We start from the raw sequence: 9,971 nt of genomic DNA, 5'->3' as shown, positions 1-9,971 counted from the left end.
GTCAGTGTGTGGGGGCACCGGTTAGAGTCAGTGTGTAGGGGCACCGGTTAGAGTCAGTGTGTGGGGGCACCGGTTAGTTGAGGTAGTATGAACATTGAGGTAAAGTTAAGTGACTATCTAGAAGAAAAAGAAACGCACACCTATTCAGGCGAGGTGCTGGCTAGAGGTGCTGGCTAGAGGTGCTGGCTAGCGGTGCTGGCTAGAGGTGCTGGCTAGCGGTGCTGGCTAGAGGTGCTGGCTAGAGGTGCTGGCTAGAGGTGCTGGCTAGAGGTGCTGGCTAGAGGTGCTGGCTAGAGGTGCTGGCTAGCGGAGTAGAAAACCCTGATGAAGACAGCTTGGCTGTTGGTAATTAAATATTTGCATCTGAGCTCCTAGAGTGTGCAGCTCTCTTTTATTTTCAAGTTAAGTGACTATGCATAGGTGACAAAAGAGAGTGGCAGTTTTGAGAGGGGGGGGGGGGGGCAATATGAATAGTCTGGGTAACCATTTGACTAGATGTTCAGGAGTCTTATGGCTTGGGGACAGAAGCTGTTTAGAAGCCTCATGGACCTAGACTTGGCGCTGTGGTACCGCTTGCCGTGCGGTAGAAGAGAGAACACTATGACTGGGTGACTGGTGTCTTTCACAATTTTCAGGGCCTTGCTCTGACACCGCCTGTTATAGAGGTCCTGGATGGCAGCAAGCTTGACCTCAGTGATGTACTGGGCCATTCACACTACCCTCTGTAGTGCCTTGCGGTCGGAGGCTGAGCAGTTGCCGTACCAGGCAGTGATGCAACCAGTCAGGATGCTCTCAATGGTGCAGCTGTAGAACCTTTTGAGGATCTGAGGACCCATGCCAAATCTTTTCAGTCTCCTGAGGGGGAATAGGTTTTGTCGTGCCCGCTTCACGACTGACATGGTGTGCTTGGAGCTCGTTGTCGGTGATCAGGCCTACCACTGTTTTGTCATCAAATTTAACCTCCTATGGAAGAGACGGGCTAAGATCCCGGTAACTGGATCGATTTGACAACAGTCAAACAACAGAAATCTCATGATTAAAATTCCTCAAACATACATAAACTTGTTGTTAATCCCGCCACATTGTCCGATTTCAAAAACACTTTACGACGAAAGCACACCATCAGATTATGTTAGGTCAGCACCTCGTCACAGAAAAACAGCCAAAGAGAGGAGTCACAAAAAGCAGAAATACAGATTAAATGTATCACTAACCTTTGATGATCTTCATCAGATGACACTCATAGGACATCATGTTACACAATACATGTATGTTTTGTTTGAGGAAGTTCATATTTATATCCAAAAATCACGTTATGTTCAGTAATGTTTTGCTTCCAAAACATCTGGTGATTTTGCAGAGATCCACATCAATTTACAGAAATACTCACAATAAACATTGATAAAATATACAAATGTTATGCATGGAATTATAGATCTACTTCTCCTTAATGCAACCGCTGTGTCAGATTTCAAAAACACTTTATGGAAAAGCACACCATGCAATAATCTGAGTATGGCGCAGACACAAAAACAAGCCATACAGATACCCGCCATGTTGTGGAGTCAACAGAAGTCAGAAATAGCATTATAAATATTCACTTACCTTTGATGATGTTCATCAGAATGCACTCCCAGGAATCCCAGTTCCACAATAAATGTTTGTTTTGTTCGATAAAGTCCATCATTTATGTCCAAATACCTCCTTTTGGTAGCGTGTTTGGTAAACAAATCCAAACTCCAGTCCAGGCGAAGGTTCAGACAAACAGTTATATAACAGTTCGTAGAAACATGTCAAACGATGTATAGAATCAATCTTTAGGATGTTTTTAACATAAATCTTCAATAATGTTCCAACCGGAGAATTCCTTTGTCTTAAGAATTGCAATGGAACGCAGGTCACTATCACGTGAGCGAGTGTGATCAGCTCATGCCACTCTGGCAGAGCCCTTACTCAAACAGCTCTCATCCCACCCTCCTTCACAGTAGAAGCCTCAAACAAGGTTCTAAAGACTGTTGACATCTAGAGGAAGCCTTAGGAAGTGCAATTTGACCCCATAGACACTGTATATTCGATAAGCAATGATGTTGGAACATTGCTGCATGGACTTGCTTCCATTCAGCCACAAGAGCATTAATGAGCTTAGGTACAGATGTTGGGCGATTTGGCCTGGATTGCAGTCTGCATTTCAAATCACCACAAAGGTATTCGATGGGGTTTAGGTTAGCCTCTGTGCAGGCCAGTCAAGTTCCTCCACACCGATCTCGACAAGCCATTTCTGTATGGACCTTGTTTTTTGCACAGGGGAATTGTCATGCTGAAACAGGAAAGGGCCTTCCCCAAACTGTTGCCACAAAGTTGGAAGCTCAGAATCATCTAGAATGCGATTAGATTTCCCTTCACTGGAACTAAGGGGCCTAACCCGAACAATGAAAACATCCCCAGACCATTATTCCTTCTCCACCAAACTTTACAGTTGGCACTACGCATTAGGACAGGTAGTGTTCTCATGTTATCTGAGTTTTACACCACTCCAGCCAACGCATGGCATTGACCATGGTGATCTTAGGCTTGTGTGTGACTGCTCCGTCATGGAAAATTCATCCTGAAGCTCCCAACGAACAGTTATTCTGCTGACGTTGCTTCTAGAGGTAGTTTGGAACTCTGCAGTTAGTGTTGCAACCGAGGACAGACGATTTTTACGCTCTACCAATTCACAGTTGAGCAGCTGTTGCTCCTAGAAGTTTCCACTTCAAAATAACAGCACTTACAGTTGACCGGGGCCAAACTGACTTGTAGGAAAGGTGGCATCCTATGATGGTGCCATGTTGAAAGTCACTGAGCTTTTCAGTAAGGCCATTCTACAGCCAATGTTTGTCTATTGAGATTGTATTACTGTGTGGAAGGGGTGGGGAAGGGGTGTGGCTGAAATATAATCCACTAATTTGAAGGGGTGTCCACATACTTTTGTATATATAGTGTATGTACACATGGGTGTTGTTGCACCATGAAAGGTCATGTTCATGTTAATTTAACCTCTGCCTCTCTCTTCCTCTGTCTCTCTCTTTCTCCTCTGTCTCTCTCTTTCTCCTCAGATCTCCAGGCTCAAAGCGTCAGTCCACCAGGTAGGTAGAGTATAAATCTACAGTGATTATAGCAGTTCAATATTCGTCAACTTTATTATCCCACACGGAGAAATTCATGTGTCCATACAAACCATTCTAAACCCCAATAACAAGTAGTGTTTTATGGAACTACTAATACTTGTCAACCACAAAGCATTACTGCTGTTAGAATAATAGAATCACTGTCATCATCTGTCCTCACCACTGTGTTTTCCTCTCTGCTGTTTACAGCTGCTCTCAGTCAGACTGGTGGATGGGACCACTTCCTGTTCTGGGACAGTGGAAGTCTTTTACAGAGGAAAGTGGTCAGGTCTATGTTCTGGGTGGTGGAGAATGATGATAGAGGTTAAGATTGTGTGTAGAGAGCTGGACTGTGGGAATCCTGTATCTGAATCTAGAGGAGGTCTGATTGAAGATGGAAGAAGAGGAGTCAGACTATTGAGATGTAGTGGGGATGAGTCTTCTATTAGACAGTGTGACATCACAGGAGGAAGACCTGGTGTCTGTGATGGTGAATATTATCATCATGTGACCTGTTCAGGTAAGAGACTGGTCATATTGAGAGATTTATTTGTACATTATACAATATTACCATGTTTTATGTGTTTTTATTTCATTTAAATAGAGGGAGAGATGTCAGATGTATTTAAACATTATATTTGTGTTTGTCATATTGGTTTATGGGAGATGTTCATGGGCAGATCATTGTAGTTCAGATGGTACTGAAGTGAAGCTGCCTGATGGATGTCCAGCTGTTTATTTTCTATAAAGTGAAGTGAACTTATTCCTGTCTCCTGCCTGCATTATTCCCAACCCGATCCTGAGTGACTAAGAACCCATTTCTACCTCTTACAGTATCAAACATAGCAAACTACAATCTTTTATCCAACATATTTGTGTTTAGTCCTTGACAGTGTCATCAACAAAACTGATTGATTGTTCAACCAACTCTTTTTCTCCAGAGTCTGTGCGGCTTGTGGATGGAGCTGGTCTCTGCTCTGGGAGAGTGGAGGTGATGTCCAATCAGTCCTGGGCCTCAGTGTGTGAAGCGGACTTTGACCGGCAGGATGCAGAGGTAGTCTGTAGGGATGTTGGCTGTGGGGCTCCTGCAGCTCTACAGGGGGGGCTCTATGGAGAAGGTGAGGGTCAGACCTGGGATAAAGAGTTCCAGTGTAAAGGCAAAGAGTCCCTTCTCCTGGACTGTGACACCTCAGACAGAGAGAACAACACCTGCCCACCTGGTAATGCTGTTGGACTCACTTGCTCAGGTAAGAAACAGTTTGTCACTCAGTCAACATTGTTTCTCATCTGGAGTGAAGAATATGAGAGACAATATAGGTGTGTTTTAGTGAGAAAATAGTAAGATTACTGTCTCTCTCTTTTCTTTTCTCAGAGCCTGATGATGTGAGGCTGGTGGGAGGAGGCAGTCGCTGTGCTGGTGGAGTGGAGTGGTACGACCAGGGAGAGTGGAGGACTGTGGGAGCTGCTGACAGGGCCAGGATGTTTTTGTCTGCAGTAGTGTGTAGACAGATGGGTTGTGGCTCCACTGTTTCAGTACTACCTGGAAACACCACTGTAGGGTTTGGAGTTTTCTGTTCTGGGTCTGAGCCTTCACTGAGGGAAAGTGGAAGATCATATAATCTCCTTCATGGACTCACAGTGATCTGCTCAGGTAATAACAACATATTATAATTATATTCAACTGATTTCCTTCATTCATACAACTTCCTCTGCACCTCTCATGATGACTGTTTAACTTGTCAGTCTGCTTTACTAAATAGATCACTCAGTCAAGTAGGAATCAAATACAACTTAAATATCCCAGAATGCTTTTGTATGTGAGTGTTATCTCAGTGAACGTCTCTACTCACTACCACTGTCACATGTCATGTTACTGTCATATCTAAATTAGGAAAGTAGTTGAGGAGCTACGTTTTATTTTTCTCTCCTCTTGTTCCAGATGTCCTGCTTAAGCCTGATATCAACATATGTTGTCTCAGTGACTGTAGGCCCACTACTCATGTTGCCCTGTGAGGGAGGGTGGCTGGCACTGTTACATGCTGATGTTATTGTCATATCTATAGGAAACTAGTTGAAGAGGTTTGTCTTGTTCTCTTTTATTGTTACAGATTTATTGGTCCAGCCTGATATCTTCCTGACTGACCCAATGGGAGGGGTGTTCAGGGGCCACCAGGGGCCCGAGATGTTCAGGGGCTACAACTTCACCATCACCTGCTCCACTCAGCCACAGTACCCAGGAGGCTCCTTCCTCCTCACGTTCACCGGCTCCAACAGAACCCAGACCCAGCTAGCTGTCAATCACTCTGCTGTCTTCCTCTTCCCTGCTGCAGATGACTCCCACCGAGGGAACTACAGCTGTGTTTATGAGAATTATGTTTTCTCTCATAGCTTCTCCTCTGAGAGTGAGCTCCTCTCCCTCACCATCACAGGTAACTGAACATGAACCAGACTAATAACTTTGTAATTGACAGATTTCCCACAGATCTATGTGATGATGATCAGTCCCCTCATCAAAGGTGTTTCTGTTTGCAGCCTCTCCTCTGCCAGCCTTCATCATCAGACACGTTGTAGTGCTGCTGATCCTACTGACAGCCATCACCACCTCCTACCTGTACTACAAGGTAAAGACATTTACTCACACGTTACAAGTCATTTAAACTAGAGGGAGAGGGGGAGAGGGAGGGAGAGAATGGAGATACTAGAGAGTAAATGTCTGACAGTTGGTGCTGTTTCTCCCTAGCCCACCAGGAGGCAGAAGAGAGTGAACAGGGTGAGCAACATGGATCTTTATGTCAATGCCATGGAGATGGTCTCTCTGAGCTCCAGAGCTGAAGCTGGACCGGGAGAGGAGAGAGCAGCCCAGGGGACGGAGTAGGAGTAGAATGAATCTGACCCTACATGCTGATCTTAGGTCAGTTTTTTGTTTTAAATCGATGGTCAGTGTGGACTGGTGTTTAAAATGTGGTGACAAACCTGAAGTGGTTCTAATTTTAATAACAAGTTCAGAATTAGTTTCTCTTTCTAGAACCTTGGAATAAATCTAAAAGGAGTGACTGCAACCACCATTATTCATTTAGTTTGGTTTTTACCACCAGAGTAACATTGGGTTTTGGTAACATGGGGTTTTGGTAACATGGGGTTTTGGGGAACATGGGGTTTGGGTAACATGGGGTTTGGGTAACATGGGGTTTGGGGTAACATGGGGTTTTGGGTAACATGGGGATTTGGGTAACATGGGGTCCTGGGTAACATGGGGTTTGGGGTAACATGGGGTTCTGGGTAACATGGGGTTCTGGGTAACATGGGGTTTGGGGTAACATGGGGTTCTGGGTAACATGGGGTTTTGGTAACATGGGGTTTGGGGTAACATGGGGTTTTGGTAACATGGGTTTTTTGGGTAACATGGGGTTTGGGTAACATGGGGTTTTGGGAAAAATGGGATTTTGGGTAACATGGGGTTTGGGTAACATGGGGTTTGGGTAACATGGGGTTTTGGGAAAAATTGGATTTTGGGTAACATGGGGTTTGGGTAACATGGGGGTTCTGGGTAACATGGGGTTTTGGTAACATGGGTTTTTTGGGGTAACATTGGGTTTGGGTAACATGGGGTTTTGGGAAAAATGGGATTTTGGGTAACATGGGGTTTGGGTAACATGGGGTTTTGGGGAACATGGGGTTTTGGGGAACATGGGGTTTGGGGGAAGATGGGGTTTGGGGTAACATGGGGTTTTGGGTAACATGGGGTTTGGGGGAAAATTGTTTTTTTGGGTAACATGGGGTTTGGGTAACATGGTGTTTGGGGTAACATGGGGTTTGGGAAAAATGGGATTTTGGGTAACATGGGGTTTGGGTATCATGGGGTTTTGGGTAACATGAGGTTTGGGTAACATGGGGTATTGGGTAACATGGGGTTTGGGGTAACATGGGGTTTGGGTAACATGGGGTTTGGGGTAACATTGGGTTTTGGGAAAAATGGGATTTTGGGTAACAATCGGTTTTTAATTATTTTAAGAGAGTAGCTCAATTACGTCTGTTTCATGTTCCAGTATTGCTTCTTATCTTCATTTATTTGTCTTATTTAGTGTCTCTTAGATTCTTTATCTTATTTAGTGTCTCTTAGATTCTTTATCTTATTTAGTGTCTCTTAGATTCTTTATCTTATTTAGTGTCTCTTAGATTCTTTATCTTATTTAGTGTCTCTTAGATTCTTTATCTTGAAGTGTTTCCATTATTAGTCCAGGTATTATTATAATCTTCATTTCATTCTTTGTGTTTTGAAAAAATAAATACAAAGATCATTTTTTCCTGAAGTCATTTTGGTTTGTGGTTGTTTACCTCTCATGATGTTGATTATAAAAGTTATTATATTGATTATGATGTAGATTATTGTTATGATGTTGTTAGTAGTATGGAGATAATTATGTTATTGATTATAATTGTTATGAGATTCATTATTATGTAGATTTTTGTTATGTTGGTCTCTGCCATGTAATCAACTTTATGCTTTTAATAAAATTACTGTCTGTCAGTCTTATGTGATTCCCCTCTTGGACAGACTACAACATACAGTATGAATTAACTGAGATCAGTCTGTGTGATTCCCCTCTTGGACAGACTACAACATACAGTATGGATTAACTGAGATCAGTCTGTGTGATTCCCCTCTTGGACAGACTACAACATACAGTATGAATTAACTGAGATCAGTCTGTGTGATTCCCCTCTTGGACAGACTACAACATACAGTATGAATTAACTGAGATCAGTCTGTGTGATTCCCCTCTTGGACAGACTACAACATACAGTATGAATTAACTGAGATCAGTCTGTGTGATTCCCCTCTTGGACAGACTACAACATACAGTATGAATTAACTGAGATCAGTCTGGTGTGATTCCCCTCTTGGACAGACTACAACATACAGTATGAATTAACTGAGATCAGTCTGTGTGATTCCCCTCTTGGACAGACTACAACATACAGTATGAATTAACTGAGATCAATCTGTGTGATTCCCCTCTTGGACAGACTACAACATACAGTATGAATTAACTGAGATCAGTCTGTGTGATTCCCCTCTTGGACAGACTACCTCAGGGCCCAACCATCTTCATGTATCAGTTAGTGTAGTCGGGTTTCTCACAGTATCTACCTCTGGTACCAAACATCTTCATGTATCAGTTGGTGTAGTCGGGTTTCTCACAGTATCTACCTCTGGTACCAAACATCTACATGTAACAGTTAGTGTAGTAGGGTTTCTCACAGTATCTACCTCTGGTACCAAACATCTTCATGTATCAGTTAGTGTAGTAGGGTTTCTCACAGTATCTACCTCTGGTACCAAACATCTACATGTATCAGTTAGTGTAGTAGGGTCTCTCACAGTATCTACCTCTGGTACCAAACATCTACATGTATCAGTTAGTGTAGTAGGGTTTCTCACAGTATCTACCTCTGGTACCAAACATCTACATGTATCAGTTAGTGTAGTAGGGTTTCTCACAGTATCTACCTCTGGTACCAAACATCTACATGTATCAGTTAGTGTAGTAGGGTTTCTCACAGTATCTACCTCTGGTACCAAACATCTACATGTATCAGTTAGTGTAGTAGGGTTTCTCACAGTATCTACCTCTGGTACCAAACATCTACATGTATCAGTTAGTGTAGTAGGGTTTCTCACAGTATCTACCTCTGGTACCAAACATCTACATGTATCAGTTAGTGTAGTAGGGTTTCTCACAGTATCTACCTCTGGTACCAAACATCTACATGTATCAGTTAGTGTAGTAGGGTTTCTCACAGTATCTACCTCTGGTACCAAACATCTACATGTATCAGTTAGTGTAGTAGGGTTTCTCACAGTATCTACCTCTGGTACCAAACATCTTCATGTATCAGTTAGTGTAGTAGGGTTTCTCACAGTATCTACCTCTGGTACCAAACATCTACATGTATCAGTTAGTGTAGTAGGGTTTCTCACAGTATCTACCTCTGGTACCAAACATCTTCATGTATCAGTTAGTGTAGTAGGGTCTCTCTCTCTCTCTCTCTCTCTCTCTCTCTCAGACTATGAAAAAAGACAACAGACATGGCATTGACTCAAATCAAACGTATTTTTAAAGCCCTTCTTACATCAGCTGATATCTCAAAGTGCTGTACAGAAACCCAGCCTAAACCCCCATACAGCAAGCTATGCAGGTGTAGAAGCACGGTGGCTAGGAAACACTCCCTATAAAAGCCAGAAACCTAGGAAGAAACCTAGAGAGAAACCAGAATTGACAGAATGAAAGGACCAGGGCTGAGCAGGGACTTCATTTGTACTTTGGTCCTTGGACCTTTAAAGTTAGAAAGTCCATCAAATTCACATACTGTAGTGTACACATTCATTTATTTATGATTTCATGACTGTTTGATAGTAGATTATGAGAGACAATGACATCCCATTTTTAGGGAATTATTAATATAATGTGTTTTACATAGTGTGCATCTGTGATAACTTTATGTAACAGATCCTCTCTCTCTCAAGCTATGTGACCTTTTTAACCCCTCAAAACAGCACCTGTGACCCAAATCCCTCTCAGCCATCACAGATGAACATAAGTTCATGTAATAGATCCTCTCTGTCTCTCTCGGCATGAAACATGAAAATAATATTAATGACATAGTTAATAACTACTTTAAAATCTATTCATTCTCATTAAAATATGTTAACAGTTAAATTAAAGTCAAATCTCTGTTCATTCCTCCTGTTTGAAATGGGGAATGTTGTTGTCGTCGGAGATATTTCCCAAATCCAGCCAGTAGATCACAATCCAGAGGGGG

Source organism: Oncorhynchus clarkii, unplaced genomic scaffold (genome assembly GCF_045791955.1).
Source record: "Oncorhynchus clarkii lewisi isolate Uvic-CL-2024 unplaced genomic scaffold, UVic_Ocla_1.0 unplaced_contig_5678_pilon_pilon, whole genome shotgun sequence".
In the NCBI taxonomy this organism is placed as follows: domain Eukaryota; kingdom Metazoa; phylum Chordata; class Actinopteri; order Salmoniformes; family Salmonidae; genus Oncorhynchus; species Oncorhynchus clarkii.
The sequence above is the reverse complement of the archived record's forward strand: the minus strand, read 5'-3'. Positions refer to the sequence as shown.